The following is a 22,821-nucleotide window of genomic DNA, read 5'->3' as shown; positions in this document are numbered from 1 at the left end:
TTTGCTTATCGATTGAAGATAGCTTCCCAAGTATTATTTTAATATTAAATGTTCAGTATTGACTTTCATACAATTTTATTACATACTAGCTTTCCACCCGCGGCATCGCCCGCGCAGTCAAAGAAAAACCCTTATAGTTCCTGTTCCCGTGGGATTTCCGGGATAAAACCTATGCTATGTCCTTTCTCGGGTATCAAAATATCTCTGTACCAAATTTCATGCAAATTGGTTCAGTAGTTAAGGCGTGATTGAGTAACAGACAGACAGAGCTACTTTTGCATTTATAATATTAGTATGGATGTACATTGTACATAGATGGTAGGACTCGAATGGGGGAGTAGCAGGTCATGTTTACGTGGCCGGTCATTTCCTAGCATGTGATTATATGAGACCATGGGAACGTGATGAAACTTCAAATAAATGGATTAATGTTTAGTTTGATGCAATGTTTTTTGTTATTAAATGTGATGTAACTATGGAGTTGTTAAATTTAAGATATAAATAAATGTTATTTATCTTTAAGCTCAGATTAATTGATTTAAAATAATTAAAAGAGAATAGTAATAAACGGAGTAAATATTCAAGAATCCGAGTACGAAGCAATTTATATGTGGAAAATTAAAAATGGCTGACTGTTATAACTTCAGAAGTAAAACAATTAATTATTTTCTTGCAATCAAAGGCATGTCGTGGTTATGTCGTAATGCAACATTATTTGAAAAGCATAATACAAAAATTAAGAGCAGTGGTGGCTCAGTGGTGAGACCTCGGACTTCGAATCGATAAGTCCGTGGTTCGAGACCAGGCGAGCGCGCAGGAATTAAATTGATTTTTCAATTTATCTGCGCATGTTGTAACATCACCACTGCTCGAACGGTGAAGGAAAACATCGTGAGGAAACCGACATGTCGAAGAATTAAAAAGTTCGACGACATGTGTCATCCGCCGACACGCACTTGGCCAGCGCGGTGGATTATGGCCTGTACCCTCATAGGAGGCCCGTGTCCCAGCAGTGGGAACGTATATGGGCTGATGATGATGATGATGATGAATACAAAAATTATATCAAGTTAACTTGTAATAGTCAGCCTGTCAAGGGCATTAAAAGTATGCGAATAAAAACTTGTGGAATAACAGATATTATCTTATAAAATTCTCAGCATACAATAGATAATAATAGTTGGTTTTTATCGAAAGGTTTCTTTACTTTGCATTATTGTTGGTTACTGAAGTATGTTTATAATTTGTTTGATTTGCATAAAATTATCCTAAAATTAGATAATGTTATTATCATAAGTAGCTGTGTATCCCGGCTTTGCATGTGGTAAACTGTCGAAAATAGGTTTTACCAACTCAGAAACCTTCGTGGGCTCATAGTTCATAAACAACACTTTGCTTTAAGTCTTAGGCCCAGATTCACAGTCGTGACTTTACTTTAGAGCAAAAGAGTCTTCACAAAGTAAACTTTGTATGACCGAAGTTTACTTTCAACATATTTAATTTCAGAGAGAATTGCTTGACTTTCCTTAGAAAAGTACGGTCCCAAAGTAAAGTACAGGGTAAGACGTGTAACTGTTACTTTATACGCATAATTTATGTTTTTATTATTATTAAATTAAGTTATATTTCCATAAAAAAACATATTATATAATAACATTATTATTTTATATGAAAAATGAAATGTTTACAAAAAAAACCATTATGTAGGAAGATTATAGTAGAAATATCAAAAACCGGTAGACACCGCAAAATTCGTCAGAAAAATATTATAATAATGTTAAAAGACAAACGAAACAATGCAACGATCACATCAACAAAAAAATGTTACTCGACATGACGTTTCGATCTATAACCCAACCATATTAAAATGTGTTTCTGTTCTAGGAAATTGGTTTAAAATGAAGGCCTACATAATTTATACGCATAGTCATGTAAAGTTTACTTTGAGACCAAAGTCATGATTATCGGCTCCTTAGCCTTTACTAAGTAAAGTATAGTTTCTGGAAAGTAAAGATGAGCTTGACACGACTAAGAAATATATTTTTGGTTGAAAGTAGATCTTTCCATCAAAGTAAAGTTAAAGTGCGATCTATGAATCTCGGCCTTAAAGTTTAAGATCATCACGTAATTCAATGCATAGTTTACGCTTCTATTAAAGACACAGACAAACATTTTTTCACACAATATATTTATAAAAAAATGTGTATATGGTTGTTTGTCATTAGTCTACAAGTGGGAACTACATTTTAATGTACATGCACTCGTACCTTATCGAAACGAACCTACATACTGACAAACAAACGGTTTAATGGTTTCCCTACTTATAATGATTGAATTATATTTGACTTATTCTCCCATGAACTTGACTGACAGAGACTCTTTATTGTACAGTCATAAAAGGAGATAAGAAATAGATTAATTATACGATTCAACTATAAATATGAAACCCTTGGAAACAGCACTTGTTATGGGAATATTACACATGTAAGTAATAATGTATAAACAATTAGACACACAATCGCCTATTAAAAGGTCAAAACATGGCCGAGTGGCATTGCATAGAGTTATTTCCTATGTAAGTACCTACCATACTGTCTTTAAACTATGTACCAACTTTAAATTATACACAAAACAAAAAAAAATCAATTTATGTACGTGGCAGAATTGTTCAGTCTTTTATACACTCTTATTAAAAAAGTCTGCTTAGGCAGAGTTTATAGAAAATTTGTGACCATGTGCGAGTTCTTCTCTCCCAAGATAATGTCATACAATAAAAATTTCAGAAAATTCACCTGATATATTATAAGCAATGGAACACTTGATTACAGAAACGTTAAACAAATACATACCATTAATATTCCGTATTTATCAATGAACGTGTGAAAGTATCGCATTACTAGTATCAAACGATACACACGACATTCATACAAACACATCTATAATATTAATATTATAAAGCTGAAGAGTTTGTTTGAACGCGCTAATCTCAGTAACTACTGGTCTGATTAGAAAAAGTATTTCAGTGTTAGATAGCCCATTCATCGAGGAACACTAGAAGCTATATATCATCACGCTAAGACCAACAGGAGCGTAGCCACACGGGTGAAACCGCGGAGCGCAGCTAGTTACAAATATAATTATTGGAACGTTGATTCATCGGACGCGGACTATTTTTGCGTGGTCCACTCATTGTAGTTACGTGCGTTTTGATTATTTCGGGGTTTTGAAAGAAACATTTGTTTCACAGATATTATTAGGTTATGTATAAGTACATACAAACATAATGAAAAGAATTTGTTGAAGAATATTATGTGCAACGTATTTAGTCCCTGTACTTTTGGGATTATATTTATTTTTGTGTATAATTTACACAATTTAGTTCCACATAAATAGTTATCAAAATAAGCAGAAAACAAGTATCTACTTCTTTTAACAATGCGAAATTCCAAACAATACTTATTACCAGTATTTTTTTCTATCTATAACTCTAACCACAAACATACACCATGCAATTTAAACAAAACAACTAACCTATTGTTTCAAAGGTATTTTAATATAAATAAGACAACAATTAGTATTGGAATTCACAAGTCATAATATCTCAAACCATGGACCCAATAAATATCTAGAGGACTTATCATAGCCATAGTAAACAGCGTAATTCGTTTCTCAGTTCCCAATTTAGTCGATAGATGTCACTCGCAGTATCATTTGGCATTTTTTTATAATTGAATGGTTCTTGTCTCAACTAGATGTCGCTTCTAAAAAAAATCAATGTGCCAAATAGTATCTTATGGCATGGACCCAATAAATATTATGCTTATGGTATCTTGACGTAAAATATAATACGCAAAAAAACGTAAACTATAACGTAAAATATTATAAAGGCAAGAGGCGGCTCGTGACAAAATTGTACGGGTGTTCAATTATTGAACCAAAACAAAGAAAATACAGTAGCGTAGTAAATTCATAACAAAAAAAATGAGCACCACATTATAAATGTCTATTTAAACACTAAAAATTATAAAGTACAGGCTATTTCAAAACGAATTCAATGATTATCAATTAATAATTAGAAAATCCCCGAATTTGCTTTCGCGAGCGTATTTTTATTGTTTGTTTATAATATAGGAGTGGCAACTGGCAACGTCGCGCGCTTGTCGCGCGCAATTGCTGCTGTCATGCGATGCGGCAACATCGCGGTTTCGCGCAGGACCTCCGCAGGACTGTCGCAAAATTTCTCTTTCACTCTTATTGGATTCCGTATTTAGGCATTTGATATTCGTATTGGAGTTTAGGTATTCGATAAATTTAATTTTAAATAAAGATATATTAATTGTTAAATGAATGAGCACAACTTTATTATAATAATTATTTATGAGAGTTCACTGCCCCAGCGCTCCTTAGGATGAACCGCCTATTTTTTCACTTCGATCATCGCTGTTCGAGAGTGACTTCGTGACCACCATCGTGGACCACGCTGCTATGAACTGTTTTTATCTAAGAATTACTCGAACAATTAGAGCATAAATTTCAACATAAGACGTATAAGTGTCTGTAGCTGTATTGACTCAGTCTCGTACTTATAAACAGATGGACGCTGGTTCAAATCATCGCCGTACATCTAGATTTTTTTTTCTTTTCCCGTATTTTTTGCTCATATAAATATGTAATACTGTTTACAAGGGAATAATTAAGAAGAAAAAAGATATAGACTTTTTTTTAACAGAAAATAAAGAATATATATACACTACTCTGATCACTATGTCGAATGAGGTCGAATGTTTGTAGTGGGTGTCGAAACCTTATTAAAGGTACTCACTTCCTTAGATGCTCCCTATGTTCTTTAGCGTATGACTTGCAGTGCGCTGGAACCAACGATAAGAGATTTTATGCCATGTTACCTGAAAAGAAGTCTTCTTGGAAATGTCCAGCATGTCTTAGCCAGCGACCCAAACTTGATAACACCAACACAGTCAATCGCTTACGTCAGTGTGAAGGGTACGTGTTTGATCAAGCGGGTTACAAATTATTAATTAAATTCAAATCTAATTGAAATAGTATATCTTGTTGGAAGTTTTTATTAGTGGTGCTTAAGTTATCAAAAACAATCTGATTTGTGGACGAATACGCGTACATCACGATTTATTATTAAAATTAACATTGGAAACTTTTTGCGTAAAAGTGATAAAAGTGGTTGACGGTATATTAAAAACAAAAGTTACAAATTAACATTGTCATATTCTATCGTGACGATTTACCAGATACAATAAGAAACATAATTTCGTTGAAAATTACAAGACACTCGTAGCTCTGTACAAAGTGAACTGGACTTAGAACAGTTAGTAGGAAGATCGATCCTGACAGGGGTCATATTATCAGAAATTTATTACTAAATTTTTTTTTTCTTAATTACTTAAATTTTCCAATCATTATGAAGTTTGCCTGTTGCAAAGCTACAACAGAAGGCAGCGCTGGGATTTTATCTTGCCCTCATTGTAAACGAAATTATCATATTGCATGTTTGTTCCCAACTGACAAAAAGAAACAATTGACAAGCGAATTTAAAAAAAAATGGTTTTGCCCTGAATGTTCCACTCATCAGTCAAGATCTCTGAATACTGAAAATACCCCAGTACGCTCATGCGCTCAATTGTTACAACGAAGTCCTGATAACATTACAACACGTAGAGGTGGCACATCTTCTTTTAAATCCCCTATCGCTGTGAATAATAATGCATTATCAGCTGACTCTATTCGAAAGATTATATCCGAAGAGATGGAAAAGCTGCGGCGCTCACTGGAATCATCAATATTATGAATAGGATTTCGTCAGATTTAAATTGTATAAAGCAAGAAATTATTAGTTTAAAAGACAGTATCACATTTTATAAACAGCAGATATGATGATTTCAGCAAAACTATTTCAACGCTTGAAAAAATTAATAATTCTAATTCGTAATTCTGCACTAAGCCCTGTGAGGAGCATGAACGCTCTTAGCTAAAAACTAAAATAATTCAAAAACACCGGAGTTTTTAAAACAACGCCCTCTAGATGTAATAATTGAAAATCGATAGTTAGCTGTTTCCATAGTTCTAAAATTGGTCACTAGTGGTGCTTTTAAAGCTGCAAATTAAATAATAAGCTCAAATCAGAGCGCCATCTAGTAATAGTCTGAAATTACGGGGTACGATCTCTATTATGACCATTATCAGTCCTTTTAGATTATATTCGTCCATGCTCAAACTCACAATTATAAGTATATCATTAGGGTTGCCAGTTGCCACACATCACAATTTTGAATGATCTTTAACTTAAAAAAAAAAAAACAATTTAAATTTCATAAACTACAGTAAGCATAAAAAATGCAGATTTGCAAAAAGAAAATGTAAATTTAAGATTAACATAATAACTTCACGCTTTCCTGCCGTTAAAATAAATTAAATATAATACAACAAAATCACAAGAATAACTTTGGTTCTCACATAGTATTCGCCAGTAATTTTTGCCATATTTACTTAAATATAATATTTATTCATAAGATAGTGACCCTATTAGTATTTACTTCGATCATATAACGTGACCTTGACGATTGCCTCTCACTCGATCCTCGAGCCGCGCCCAAGCATTAGACAATACAATTAAAATAATATTATGTCATAAATATGGAATAACTATTAGATATTCATGGAATTCTGACCTGCTTTGTATATGGTTAGATATAATATTTAATTAATCTCGTTATTATTCAATGTCGGCAGTCTAGACGTTGAGCCTAGGTGAAACCACATTTTCTATGTAAAAGAAAATTGAACCAGACATTTTATGAGTGAAATAATAATTTGTATATTCCATCCAAAAACGCCTCTTATTATTCTTGTGTGAACTTACGTGCAAACACACTTAATTATTTTCATGTTACATCTTACAATTTCAGAAAGTTTTTTTTTTCACAGCCCTAAGATATGAACAAGTGAAATTCTTAATTAAATATCACCTTAAAAGCACAAAAAGGTACGAGATAATATTGATAACATTAAACGGAAAAGATAAAACGAAATATCCATCAAATAACAATAAACTACGTAATATAGGTAAAAAAACGTAATAAATACATTATTACATATTCCAACAATTACTGAACATCTTCCGACTTACTCACCCTGATCTGTCATCTCTGACCATGAACTTTGAATTAGCAATACGATAGATATTTCCCCTTTTATTGCAAAAAATTACAAGTAATTGTATAAAGAGGTAAATAATGTATGTTGCGTAGAGTGTGTTTAGAATCGTATGTGTAATGAATAAAATATTATTGCAGGTAAACATAAACTATATGCGAAAGTTTACTTGTCTCAGAACTAGTTGATCGAGTTGGATAATTTTTGATGACGCATACAGAATTATGTCTCCCATGATGTTAAACAGGAGTAGGATTGCGTCTCAAGTCTCAACTAAAGTAGCTACGTACCTACTTTACTTCCTACTCAAAACTAAAAAGTTTGTGCAGGCTACAATTAATTATCATAGTATACAACAATTATACACAAATCCCGCGCATTCGAAGACGAAATCTAACAAACGAATACGTCCCCTTCACAGCCACCCGGTCACCCATCCACAATCTGACCGCGAGGAAAGTTCCTTAACCTCTACATATTATTTATTTTTCCATACAGAAGCCCACGTGCTGAAGTGAAACAACAGGATGCATAACTCGTTCAGGAATGTATCGGCTAATAATAGATGCCCACCTGAGTGACGCCAGAGCAACAGATGTATGTTTGTATGTGCATACACATGTATGGAACCTTCCGGAACAATAAATCTTGTGAAATTTTAAACTATAAATAAATAAAACTATAAGATAATGTAAAAGAACAGTGATTTTCATAATCTGTGTGGAATAATTATGTTTGTAGATAATATTATTTACCAGTGAAGCTAGGTATATTTTTAATTTTATTCCTGTACGTTCAGGGTAGTTTTGGTAATGCCCGAACAGAGCTAGTCCACGACTTTTACATGGTAAAGAGTGTGTTGAGATTTGAAATGTAGGTATCTAGATGATGATTTGAACCGACATATTATAAGTGAGCACATACCTAAGCTCTTAGCCTAAGCTCATCTATCATAATAAGCGAAGTCGCGTGCTATCAGTTGTTATATTATAACTAGTAAGCATAAAATATCACGCTTTAAATCCATTTTATGCGTTTTATTTTATCATTAATTAACTTCCAGACATCACTGTTGTTTACTTCTTTTTATTAAAACATATTTTAAATACAACTTGATGACAATGTCTTTCTGAAACATGACACGTATTAATATAAAGAAACAAAGTGGCAATAACAAGAATAACGTAAATCACTTCAAGGAAGAATGCTATAACAATATGCCCTTTAGCAAAAACATCAAAGTTGACGATAAAGGATAATTAAACGAATTTAAATGGCTTTAACAAAATGTAATAAAAACTTAAATTCTAGACGTACTTTTTGTAAGTATGTATAATGTAATAAAATATAATTAACTTGGAATTCACTCTATTAATTATAAGAACACATATAAAAACAAGAACTTGTATGTGTTTTTGTTTGTTTGTCTCCTTCACGGTTTACCGGCTGAACAGATTTGAACGAAATTGTGTACCAACTACCGCGTTGAATAGCATTTTATTTTGTTTTAACCGGACTGTAGGTACCTACAGCTTCTTGTGTTACACATTACTGATGTTACTAATAGATATTCACTAAGGTAGGTACTAACATTTTTCTAAAATAATCTTTCAATTGGCCAAATATTATGGCAAAGTACGTTAAAAATGTTATAGGTCGATTTTAGCCATATTTGAAGTGAAACTTCTTTATCGGGGTTGGAAAAAAATGTGTAACATTTTTTCGTTACCGTGACATTTTTCCGTTACGCGCCATCTTTTTCTAATCCCTACCACGCGTGATTCGACATATTTCTGTAAAGTTGCATATAGTAAAATATTTTTAAATAAGGTCATAAAGAAGTTTCACTTCTTACGTGTGTACGCTAGTACACGCACACATTTTTCATAACATCTACGTATTTCATTTCGACTATATTTTACTCTTGATTAGACCATTAGACACTATTGACTATACCCATTTTAATTCCCTTACGTGATTACTTCAAGTAAATCGCATTTCCTATCTGTTTATCTGAACCCAACGGAAGGGGTGGGTGTGATCTTATATTTGCTCCGTGGGTGCATAGGTAATGGATTTAATAGTACCTACAATTTGCTTGCATGCCGGCCTGTTTATCGAAATGTGTGATATAGACTTGTATCTATACAAGTATTAAGTTTGTCATTCTGTGTCGAATTGAATGTTTAAAAGGACCGAAAAGAAATCTGGAAGCTGAAGGGACAATTTCAGGAAAGGTGAAACAGGGTTTAAAAATCATTTATATCAGAAGTAAGCTTGAATATTCTATTGTCTGTATTGTTTTGTAACCAGGACGAAATTCGTATGTTTGTTATGTATCACGAGAACTACTGTAGCTATTTGCATAAGTTTTGAAGCACGCGCGAAATACTACGATAAATTATAAAATATATTATAGGCTGTTGTAATCGGGATATGGATGGAAATAAATGGTGATGAATAAGATAAATGATGATGAATTTTCAAGAAACATGCATGACTCTATAAAATCGTTCTACTATTCCATAACTGGATTCCAACATTCTAAGGATAATCCGTATATATATGATATAACAAAGAAGCTATGGTAATAACTGCTGGTAATTACCGTGTGCCAGTCATGGTGACAATTATGTGACGTCAGCAACTCGCATTCATCATCTGTGTTCTAGATTCTTCTTTAGATGTCTTATTATTATTCTAGTTCTTACGGTTAGACAAGCGAAAGATTGAACTATCAAATTTTATTTCAAATGGAATTTCGTTGGCTGAATCAAGCCATTTTCCATAATTAGGTAATCAATACAACTAAGCCTAAATTTATATCATCGATCAATTTTAAGAACTTTACCTACAACAGCTCTTGCTTATTCCACATCAATAAAAATTATACTTAGGTACTTTACCTTAAAGAAAAATAATAATCATATCGTATATTATAAGGATTATCATATTATAAAGCTAGGTAAGACTGCAGTTTGCGTTTCCATCATCAGTTATTATAATAAAATATTATTACATAAAAAATACAACCATTCATATAAAAAAAGGATAATTAAGTCAGAATATTCTAATGTCCCGTGGAATTTCCTGAGCAGGAACGACGGAACGCATACAAAATTACTGACAAATTACATCCTTTATAAACCCCATAAAATTAAAGAGCGATAACCCGTTAAATGAACGCCGACATACATCGAGATAAACACTTTGGAGATTTATCTTTCATTATTTTAAATTGCATTAGAACCATTTTTTTTACTTTTGCAATATTTTATAAGTGAAGAACGACTGAGTGTTGAATCTTCTGACAGATTTCTCAGTACCAAATTTTGATCATTTAATTACCTAGGTAAAAATATTTGTGTTTTCTATTTTGTGCATTAGAAACACAAAAGCAAGCTTATCCAAAAACTTTTATTCCGGAGATATCGTTGCTTACCGTCAATTATGGCAATACAGAACCATCCAATACTAATGATGACCAAGTATCCATTTTCACACGAAGAAAGCCAGATAAAGCTCTTGATAAGCATCTGCTGATATTTATACCTTGCTACTATATCTGCTTTTGCGATCTTTCTGATAATGGAAAAGTTGTATGTTTCAAATACATTGTAGTATAAAAAGAGTAATTATCGAGTTTCTAGTCGACATTTTAATTTAAAATTAACTAAAGTAGTTTTGACCTCTTTTAAAAAATATATCTTACTAATACAAACAAACACCTCATTTACAAATGTAATCAGCTTTTTCTTTAGATGTTACATTCAAATACGAATCAAGCCACATTTCTATCAATATATTTATTTCAATGCATCTTAAATTATTATTTTAAAACGCAGATTTTCAAATTGCAGTCGTCACTCAAATCACACACGTCACACAAGCAAGATACACGTACCATCAACCCCCACTATCCAATTTAATTTTTTCTCACATTCCAAAACAGAAAAACGAAGCAATATTCACACAATACTTGTGAACCGCTAACAATGACTTACGTAACTCGACATTGCATTGTTGCATCCCCATCACATAATACACCGTATTCCAATCACCATAAAGGCTATAATAGTGCAACGGATTGCAACTTTCGTCTTCAGCTAGAATCTATGTCAGGTAATCATGAAATTGCCGATGGTATGAACTTATTCAATGCACTTTTTATATCGATCACTGACATGGATGAGACAACCTTATGTAAGCCAGAATAGATGTTATTTAACTCAAAGAGAGGATCTTAGAAATCTCTGAATAAGGTAGATTAAATCCATACTGTTGTTTTAGCCAAATAACAAGACAAAGGGTTGGTACAACAATAGCATCTGAAGCATCTGAGCATTCGCTGAACATTTTTATACTACCTATCCCATAAATTTCGCTTTTCACGGATCAGAATTATTTACAGAACTCATCACAAAACGAAACAAGGAAATAAGACCTTACCTGACCTAACTCTCGTAGCTTTGAACTTCAAACAATATGGAATTACAAACAAGCATGATACATAAATCCTGTTAAAAATAACCGTTATATTCGTCAGCATAAATCATATTTATTAAATTCAATATAAGGAGATTGTGTTCCGATCAAGGTTTAAATTAATTTTCAAGATAAGATCCAGTAACTTGTGTCAAGGTAACGCCTACAACTTATTTCATTTGGTTTGAAATCTTGTGATTTGTATGTGTTAGGCTGGTTGTGGACACTGCGATGGTACGGTCCATATTTCCTGTAAATTCGATGACATGTGACATGTGACATATTCGATGATCATCGTCATTACTTGGCTTAGTGCAGAGAATTCCTAGAAGATCTGTGCGACTGAAATTTAAACGCACATGATCAAATTGTATTCGACGTTGTGATTTGTTCAGTAGTAGAAATTAAGATGTAGCCTTTTATCAAATCTTGAACTATTAAGTTTTCGAATCTATCAAGCACTTAATTTCTTTTAACAGAAGATATTTTTAAGATTACCGCTGGGGCACATATGTCTTAGAGTGGAGACCGCGGCTTGGTAAACGTAGCGTAGGACGCCCTGCTACACGGTGGTGTGACGACAACCGCAGGGTTGCTGGTCAAAACTGGCGACAACGAACAAACGACCGGACTCAGTGGCGTGCCATGACTGAGGCCTCTGTTCTGCCTATACGTTCGTCTCTGCTGGACAGTGGACGAACGTAGGCTGACAGTGATGAAGATGATGATTTTTAAGATATTATGCAGACGCTCTTTCTCTCCTTACAAAGCATAAGAATCCTTAAACATAAAAAATAAAAGTTTTTATGTGTTAATGTCTATAGCCAACCTTATTCTGTAACAGAGGATATTATCAGTGAATGATTACAATGCATATTTTACGTCTCACTGATATAATAAATCAAGACTTTCCGTTTGTTTTTTAAGTCTTCAAGCCAAAATCGCATTTTATAACTAAACATTAAATTCTCGTATAATTTATGAATTGTGTTATTTTTTATATTGCTAAGACGGTTCATGGTAACATACGATGTTCCATACACTGAGAAAGATTTTTGACAACAAAGTTCAGTAATTTTATATTATTTCATTGTCCAAGTGAATTCTTCTTTAGGGCTGGATTAATCTCTGAGAATTGTGAGTTAATAAAATTTGAAAAGCACTTCTTATTGCAGACATAGTTTCTCAGATATTCTAAGAGGAAATAAACATAGCTATCGATATGCCGGATAGAAATTAACAGACCGTAATAGGTGACTTGCGAAATAAGTTTAAATGAAAAGGAAATGGTTTATATTAGATATAAGATATTTAATACAGGGAAACAAGTATTTATAACACTTACAACTGATAATTTCAAATACTATAAATGTTTAGTAGGTACCTAGACAGTGACTCTGATCTCAATTAGAAAAGTCTGGAGAGTAAATAAACTTTTTCGAACAAACACGACCAATCCAGTACCCATCGAGCATTTATCGAAAAATCCTTTCTATTAAAACTCATTAAATCGAAATCAGTCATTTCTAAGCTTGTCCATTCTATCATAAATAATAAATATCCCGATGTAGGCCTACTATCGATAGACATAACCTAATTTGTTATACCGTATTGTTATCAGCAGATAAGCTAGACTGGAGCAAATACTAAATTTATGCCTCCATTTAGCTTTCTCGTCTATTGATCCATAAATTCTGTTTGGGTTATTAGTTCTAATTGTAGGTCAGTGGCTAAGCGTTATAAATATGTATAGAGCGGCCTATTTCCTGATATTGAGGGTATTTGGATATTAATACAATAAACTATCTAAATATTTACAGCTACGCATATTTTGCGTTTTCACATTTTCTATTACCTACAATTTAAGAGGTCGGTTTAGTCTTTGCTTTATCTTTGAATTCAGATAATAAACTAGCTTCCTATTGACGGTTTCGCTCGAATGAAAACGTTAAATCGCAATACCTTCATGGTCAAACTTAAAAATTATTTCAATGTATAAAAAAGGCAATGAACAAAATTAGCATTACCTACATGTTTGTCTGTCTTAAACTAAATTTCGAAACAAACCATAATGCAAATTTGTACAGAAGATATTTTCTTTATATGTATGTATATTAAAATAGGTATGGTAAGAAAAATGAAAGAATTCCGTAAATTCAACGGCTCAACCGCAGAGGTAAGTATCTACTTCTGAATCTAATTTTCAATTTACCATTACTTATGTACCAATTGCAATATGATCACATATTCTAACAGTGCAAAACCTTTGATTTACATACATTTCATAACACATTACATCGTACATAACCAAAGGTAAAGGAGAATTTCACAAAACACATAGTCGTGATTTATCGAACAAGCAAGCTTTCTCCGAAATGCCAGAATTTACATATATTTACATGGTTTTTTGTAACACCAGGTAACAGAAGGAAATGTCAGGAGACAAAGGGTAGTGATAATATTCATTGTATAATAAAATTGCATCTGTCTTTAAGAATTAAGCACTAAGAGGAAAAACGTAAACTTAACATACCTGGACATTTTGAGAGATCAGATAAGCGGATATATCAGCCTGATAAAATTGTTAATAACACTGCGTTACACATAATAGCACACGTTTCATTTACACCTGAATACCTTTAATAGGATTTTTTCCACCAAACTTATGAACAAATAAGAATTTACATTTAAAACATTCACCAAAATCGACACATCAGTTTAGTACCTACAATACTACCAACAGTCATACATTTAAATACATATTCTTATTTTCATTGCAATAATTAAAAAACCTCCCAAAAATTTTCAACCAAAAGATCATCCAGGATATACATACATACGCAAGTCATATAAACAACTACCCTCAAAGTAAACAAATGACAGTAATTGTACAGTATATGCCAATAAATATATGCCTCATAAACATTGCGATCCGTGGCGGGTCATAAATTATTTACGACCTTTATTTATGCTTTGCCATCGACCCAGTACAGTGCTTAGAGGCCTAATTATACGAGGTGTTGGTTCGATGCTGTTTGACAAATATTACCTATGTGATAAAAATTATATTAACATAAAGTGCAAAAATATTCTTACACATAAACATATAATCAGTTATCGAATTTATAAAGTATATTTAATTTACTTATTCACACCAAATCATTCTTGTATGATTGATTACTCTATCACATCAGAACGGCTGAACGGTTCATGATGGAATTTGGTGCTGAGATAGATTAGACAGAATAGCACATAGGTTACAACATAACCGAGCATAGTCTATATTCTACAGCTAGTCGCAAATCATAATTAGCGTTTCCTTATTTTTATTTAACGAGAAATGTGCATTATATTCAACATAACGGATATAAAACATGATTTATGCATTAATAACTAATGACTAAAACCGATTCAATCACTCAACAACAAATTTAATAGTTTTTTATAATTGTATTTAAATAAAACATTTATATAAATATAGACTCAACAAATAACAACATTAAATGCATAATAAATAAACAGTCTTGATATTATACAATCAATCGATAATACCTTTCAAGTATCAAGATCGGTCCAAGGTCTTTGCAGTGGTCACAAAAAATTGACATTATTTGTTGGATTAAAAACTAAATAACTACCTGCTACTGACATTCAATACAATAGATTGGCGTATCTTTTCTTTGTTGTTAGGCAGTATATTTTCATATATAGATTGGCCAATAATTTTTAAATGCAGCTAGATTATTCAAAATCGATTCAATTGGTTTAGTGTTAAAATAGGAGTATAAAATTTTCAAAAATGTAAAAAAAAAAACAACAACACCTCGTCATCGATGTTATCTAGGAATTTAAGAAATGGCTAAAATAAAAATAGTTATAAGAACTGTACCTATGCATCACAATACTCTAATAATAAATACATAATTCAGTCTAGTGCAGCGAAAACGCATAAACCGTAGGCTTTACTTCGTAATTTACAAGGCTGTATGTCAAAATACAGTACAGAAACATAGCAGATACGTAAATGTCACACAGCAGTAATTATTGCCAAGTAATTATAATGTCAAAAGGTTGGAGTCGTACATCGTAAAGAGTAAATAAATCAGCGTTTAAAATCAACTTTTGGTATACATACTTTGCAAGTATATTATGAAAATATGTTTATGTACGTACAAAAGTATAAGTAAGAGTATTGATAGAGAAATTTCTTATCTCAAAAGCTGACGAAAAGTAATTCATATACCTATTAGGTACTTGTATTTTATAATCCGGGATAAACTATAAGTTTCTATGTTCAATAATAAACCACAAACTAAATGTAATTTAAAATTGGTAAGCCCAGGATTGGCTTGGCTTGGCTTGACAGTTCACTTGTATGGTAGACGGATAAAAACTACGATACGTTAGACAATGTGCTAATCTCCAAGCGAAATTTCATGCAGATCCCTGCACCGATTTTGCGTCAAGTTAAATCCTTACAAACTTAAGCGTTTAAACCCACAGTACAGTAAATATCGTACACATAAGTACCACAGAGATTTAAAGATAACACATTCAAAAAGCTTAGGTATAGACTTTTAATAATTGATCTTAGTTCTGTTTTGTTGACGGTACACTCACTAATTGATCCCAGTACTGTTTTGCTGTCGGTACACTAACCTACTGCTACTGTTGATTACCTGGCCGTAAATAGCTCCATTCACCTTGCCCGCTAATTATTGTTTATTGTTCAATAATTATTTACTATGACACTATAATGATTTAGTCTGTGGCCGTGATAATGTAAATTTAATTATATTTTAGCATTGTTAGGCAGCAATTCTTATAAAAACTAGGATTAGTCCGCGTGGTAACTGAATCAAATACATAGTTTGATTGTAATTTAATTCCTTCTTGGAACAGTAGTTCAAGTGAGCATATAAGAAGAAGTCCTGGTGAATTATAGTGAAAAATTATAAAATCTTGCTCCTTACCATTAAAACAAAAGATGTTTAATTGATATTCAAAGCTCTACTAAAGGGCAATAATAATAAATTAATGATTTAATTGATACTTCCAAGTCAAACGTATTTCGAACAACAAGTTTAGTGGTTTAACGATTAGAGCGTTCATACAAAATTAACGTTACACACAGCTATCCGTAAAATCAATCAATTGAAATATTACGAAACAAACCGCGTGTTTTGCGAACACATGATATTTCGTCACAATACGGGCCAATGTTAAATGGTCGATAACCCTTAATATCGAGTGTTTTACTTGCATTTGTTGCGAAAATATAACTCTAACTGCATGTCAAGGCAAGATAGTGGGATTACAAAAGCGGTATCAATAGAAACTGCTGCTTGACACGAATAGTTTGGTTTTTATTAAATAATCTTTATTGTGCAACTGGTCGCCACTGCGTACTAACCCTACCATATTCGGTAGTCATCTGCTTGTCCCAGGTTAACCAGTGACAATAAATTAAGCCTATGTTTCTTGATACAGATGATATTTTCAAACACTAAAGTTTATTTTTTTAATTTATCCAGGATTAGGATTCCGTACCTAAACGGTAAAACGGGACCCTTAGCCGGTTTTTTTAACTCACTTTGTACTTACAAACCTTTTCTCTCTTCATTATATAACATTAGCATACCTAGTTAAGAATAAAGATAGCCTCTCAGTTCAGATTTGATCTAGCATCCCAACGAGGAATTCGGTATCTAACTTATTCATAAAATCTGATAAAATATGTAATGTAATTCATTCGAAAGTATTTAATTGTTATCGTAAGTGCAAATATGTAAAAGTGAGAGAGACAGAAAACGATTTAAATCAAACACCTAAGTAAAAAGTTATATTAGTTAACCATTAACAGCTCCCTACAGACATGGGTATTGTTAAAAAACCGCCCATACTAGTGATTTCCCATGGCATCACACGTAACAAACATCAGAACACGTACTTTCTGCATTTGCAAACAATGCCTTTTCGTTGTTAGTATATTAATTATACAATTTATCTTGCACGCATGCGCATAGCTCATCTGTGGAATGTTAAAATGTTGTGTAATGCTTTGGAAGAGCTGGATGTTTTTGGATGGGATTTTGCGTGATGTGATGACGTGGGTGGTTATATTGTCAGTTTGAATGAATCAAAATCAAATCAAAAGAAAATCTTAGAAAATATAAACTTTATTTTATTTTATGTTATATACATATAAGCTAACTAGGTATACATATAGCGCATGTTACGACTTTCCCTACATCGAAGAAAAATGTTCAATGAAAAAAAAAACGAAATTGCGTAAAACTTTGAAGGGAGTTTGAAAATGATTTACAAAATATTATATAAAATATATTTCTGATAAGCAGCAGGTTGAAATTGACAAATAGAGATTCAGTGATATTATGCACGACGCGGTAATTAAAATTAATTAAAGATAATTACATTCTTACACGTATCGTTGGAAAGTTATTGATGATTCAGCTGTATCTGTTGCGTACTCAGTTCACTATTTAAAAGAAAACATCTAATAATATATTTTATTTAAAATAGAAAATGATTCTTCAAATGTTATTTTCTGAAATGTTATGAAAAACGAGAACGTTGAAAAGTTGTTTACTTTTAGTTTTCGTTGGTAGACGGTAGAAATAGGTTCAGTCTCCTTTATTTGATAAGAAGGTGATTTTGATAACTCAGGTAATACCTAAGTTCGATACTCATTTTGTTCAATTATCATTATGCATAGGTAGGTACCTACCTAGTTTCTAAAGTTTTTATTTCTTTTTCGGAACTCATTTATTGAAGTTTCAGCCTAAGAGTCAACTACTTTTACCGAATCAAATTATAAAATATAATTTAGTACAATAAAATAATATTTACCCAAAACTAGCGTTACGTGCCAAAGCCAAAGTAATGACTGACGTACTCGTTCGTTGCTCAACATTTAAACAAGTCGGCTAAACACTACCAAAATAACGTGTTACTAAATAACTTTTACCGTAAACTTAAAATTGAATTTATTATCTATTCATATCTCCAACTGCGATCTTATCTATAACCTACATATTTTTATTAATGAAGAATGCATAATTTGAACAGAATCCTTGGCGAAATTGCAACATCAAGCCACGCTTTATGAATAGGGTCATTGCGCCTGTTCGCGTCCACCTGCCTATTCGCGTCCATTTTGCGGATATCTTTTAGAAAATTCACGAAAATAAGTATACTTTATGTAAAATTGTAATAAGAAAAATTTCCGATAATACCTCAATGTATAAGAGACATGCACACATATTCAAAATATGCCTGCGCACCGCCTATCCTATTTAAAAAAAATATTTAATTTTGGCTATTAAACGAGAGAGCTAAAACGCGCGGGATTTTGAGAAAAAAATAGTGCGCAGGGTCGCGTTTGACGGTAAGTATCTTATTGTTAAATGTGAATTTTTGAATATGTAACTGTTTCTTTGCTTTGCTAACAAAACATGGAATAGTATGGATTATAAATAAGCTTATTTCTTTTACAATTAATAGCTAAAATAAGGTGGACGCGAATTACTACACCGAATTTGTACAACTTCCATTTTGCGTCCACGGTGGGCGCAAACTATACCTGTAGTGCATAACAATAGAACATATTGCGTCCACATTGTTTTTCATTACGTAGCAATGAATTGTTTGTTAAAATATGTAATTTAAAATAGATTGTAAATTTTTGACTAAGACCACAAGTTGATAATTTAAATTTTCATTCAAATTAGCAAATTTTTATGCTATTTTTTCATTTTAAAATGGGTATTCTAAGAATGAGACTAGTATTTTTGAGAATGAGAGTCTGTGGTTAAGAAAATAATATACAAAAGAGAAATTTAATTCTTTAGAAACTAAAAAATAGGGTAGGTAGGTAATCTTAATAGAACTGATTATTATTTATTTACATAACGTAACTTTGTTTTTTGTTAATTTTTGGTTCTAATAATGATGAGAAGATAAATATAATTAAGTTTTTCCAGTTTCCTTACACAGTGAATTATATTAATAATAATGTTGATTTTAGGGTTCCGAAGTTCCGAACCTAGAAAGGAAAAACCGGAATCCTTGTAGGATCACTTTGATATCCGTCCGTCTGTATGTCCGTCTGCCGGTCTGTCTTTCTGTCAAGACCCTTTTTCTCAGTAACGCGTAGAGGTATAAAGCTGAAATTTATTTTGAATACTCAAGTCTACGGTCCCTTGAAGCAGTGAAAAAATCAAACTTATAAGCCAAAGCAATCAAAAGATACAGCCGTTTATGCTGCCAATTTTCGCAAATTTCGACATTCGCAAGGGAATCAAAATTCAAAACCTACAGGGTACTTTACGTGAACACAGACACTTGAAGTTTGGTGCGAAGCAACGTCTTATAGCACAAATAAGGGAAACATTGAAAAAATAATCATTTACAGTTAAAACATATAAAAAAAGACAGGTTAATACGGAACCCTCGGTATGCGAGTCCCACTCGCATTTGGCCGGTTTTTATTAAATAATTCTTAATTCCTTTTCTAAGCTGGTGGACGCGAACTGGTCCACGGGTGGACGCAAAAAGGCATTTTTGGACGCGAACTGGGTAAAACGCCAAATTCTGCTATTTGTCTAGATAAATAAAAACCACATGATATTTCCAACACAATTGAAAGTAAATCTTAAAATAGACTATGTAATGAACACGTTACATAAATTTTGCGTTGAAATTTGTTCTGGAACATTTTTATTTTCTCCTTCAGACTTTCCAACTGCACTAAGTGGACGCGAACTGGCGCAATTACCCTAGGTACGTTCATATTTTACTGTTAAAATTGTATAAAATTACGTGAGAACTGGTTGTTTAAGAAATACTGATGAAACTGTGTGGGTCATAGACCATAATATGCCTTCCTAGAGCATGGGATAGTTATGGTACATATTTCTACTTCCTAGGTAGGTAGGTAGGTACCTACTAATATTATAAATACTTACGAAAGTTTGTGTTTTTACTATTTCCCATATAGAAATAGGACCTGGGTACGCATTTAGATGGAACTTTACATTACAGTTACACATGAGCTATAGAAATAGGTACCTACCCAGCGGGGCGGGTGAAACCGCGCGGCACAGCCAGTACCTAGGTACCTACCTATTATAAACGCGAAAGTTTTTGAATGTTTGTTGATCTTTAACGAAAAAAAGCTGATCGGATCTGTATGGAATTTAGTACAGAGATAGATAAGCAAAAAGGCTACTTTTTATTCTGGAACCACGTCACACGTGAGATAAGGCGCGGGATTGTATTATAATTTATAACTCGAAGAATACTCGTAGATAGGTATATGCCATATGTACATCACTTTCTTTGGTGATCGATCATCGAAAAATCTTTTAAAAATGTTAATACCTACCTAGGTACACCTTAGATCTTGTGAAAGCACAGAGCCGAGGCGTTTTTAAAAATTGGTATCGACACGGAATCGTTACTACATAAACAGAATAGATAATTTACGTTTTAATTTTATCTGTAATGCCTTCCAATACAATCTTAGAATAATACCTATTTGCAACATATTCATAGGTACACCAGATAACTATTAAAATCGCATATTAACCATTAGCCGTAGACCAAAGCTAGATAATATTTTGTAGGAAGGTAGGGACCATAGAGATCTAGGGACTAATATTGCACGTTCTAAACTCTAGTCTATTGGTTCAAATAAATCGTCAATATAGAATTGACATTTATTTTCAACGAACTAACCGTTCGCCGAAGACAAAGTCGTTACTATTTATAGATAATTTAACTAATACAAGATGGGCGAATGTACAACGCGTTTAATATCTACCTGGCCTTACTTTTTACGATGTAATATACAAGCCATTTCTAACGGTGTTATTTCGACATTATATCCAAACTTCACGCAGCGGCGATGTGCATTTAGTACCTACTGTTAAGTTTAGAATTGATGGGTTTATAATTGATGAAATAGAAAATACACAGGTAATCGACCTAGTTCTTACGTTTCACACAAAACAGCCAGCCATAGCCAATGATACGAGACAAGTTTTTTTTCCGCGAATACTCTCCTAAGCATAGTTTAGCGCCGCAGATGGAAAGTACAGTTAGATAGCTTCGGTACTCACGTAATGTTTGGTGTTTACGCGTCGTACACAATAACACAGCTTGGGTTCACTGAGCACAGGGGTTTTTTGTGATCACAATTGGTGCACTGTTCTGTAGTAATTGTGGGCGCAGGACGAATAACGATACGTGTGTACTACGCGACGGTGCGCAACGGACTGAAGGGGTCTGCGGCCGGCGGGGGGCGGCAAACGTCACGGCAATCGAGATTCGAGAGATCTCGGGATCCGCTCGCTGTGTTCAAAATCCAAATCGAATACCTTTGGCTTGGAAATAAAAAACTTGAGACCGATAGGTAAGTACGGTACAATGTTTTTGTTTTTAAATAAAATTATGCTAATATTTACCTATTTTTGTATTTTAATGTTTATTCTTGTGCTAGATTTTATTATTATTATTTTATTATAGGTATTAATATGTTTTTAACTAATTTAAACCAGCGAGAAGCCAGCGAGCATGTTAGTGCTGATTTACACAGGGTCAGTAGACAAGTCAGTCAAAGTCAGTCGCGGCGCCGAAATTCGGCGCTTTAACTTTAACTGTTTACTTAGACTTCAAGCCTCTGTACTGACTTCAAATCTGTTTACACAGGGTTTTTTTTCGGGTCAGCACTAATTTGCCTCGAATTTGTAGTCAGTTACTGACCCTGTGTAAATCAGCACTTACTACTATTCGGTGTTTAAACTTCGAAATGTCATTATGAAACATTGAGTTAATATTATATACTAGGTACGTATAACGTAGTACATAATATTATGAAACAATCAAATTTACTTTGGTTTGTAGGCAGAGGCGGCTCGTGACAAAATTGTTTGGGTTCACTTTAAATAAAACAACGAAAATACAATAGCGTTAGCAGGATAATTTATTACAAAAAAAACCGGCCAAGTGCGAGTCGGACTCGCGCACCGAGGGTTCCGTACAAACCTGCAAGGTTTACAATTAAAAAAAATATATTATGTGATTTAACTAAAAATTTATAGTTTTCGTAATTTCACCTTTATCTATGCT

The 22,821-nt window shown here is 32.9% G+C and overlaps 1 protein-coding gene across 1 annotated transcript in view; it reads right to left on the bottom strand.

Annotated features, from left to right (window-relative positions):
- Positions 1–21,968, bottom strand: part of LOC123700722 (LIM domain only protein 7) — a 143,321-nt gene extending 121,353 nt beyond the window's left edge. The window contains exon 1 of the mRNA XM_045648037.1: positions 21,813–21,968. The gene's annotated coding sequence lies outside the window, so the exon portion shown is untranslated. The remainder of the gene's footprint in view (positions 1–21,812) is intronic.
- Between the last annotated feature and the right edge of the window lie 853 nt (positions 21,969–22,821).

This window comes from Colias croceus, chromosome 20 (genome assembly GCF_905220415.1).
Source record: "Colias croceus chromosome 20, ilColCroc2.1".
Taxonomy (NCBI): domain Eukaryota; kingdom Metazoa; phylum Arthropoda; class Insecta; order Lepidoptera; family Pieridae; genus Colias; species Colias croceus.
The sequence above is the reverse complement of the archived record's forward strand: the minus strand, read 5'-3'. Positions and strand labels throughout refer to the sequence as shown.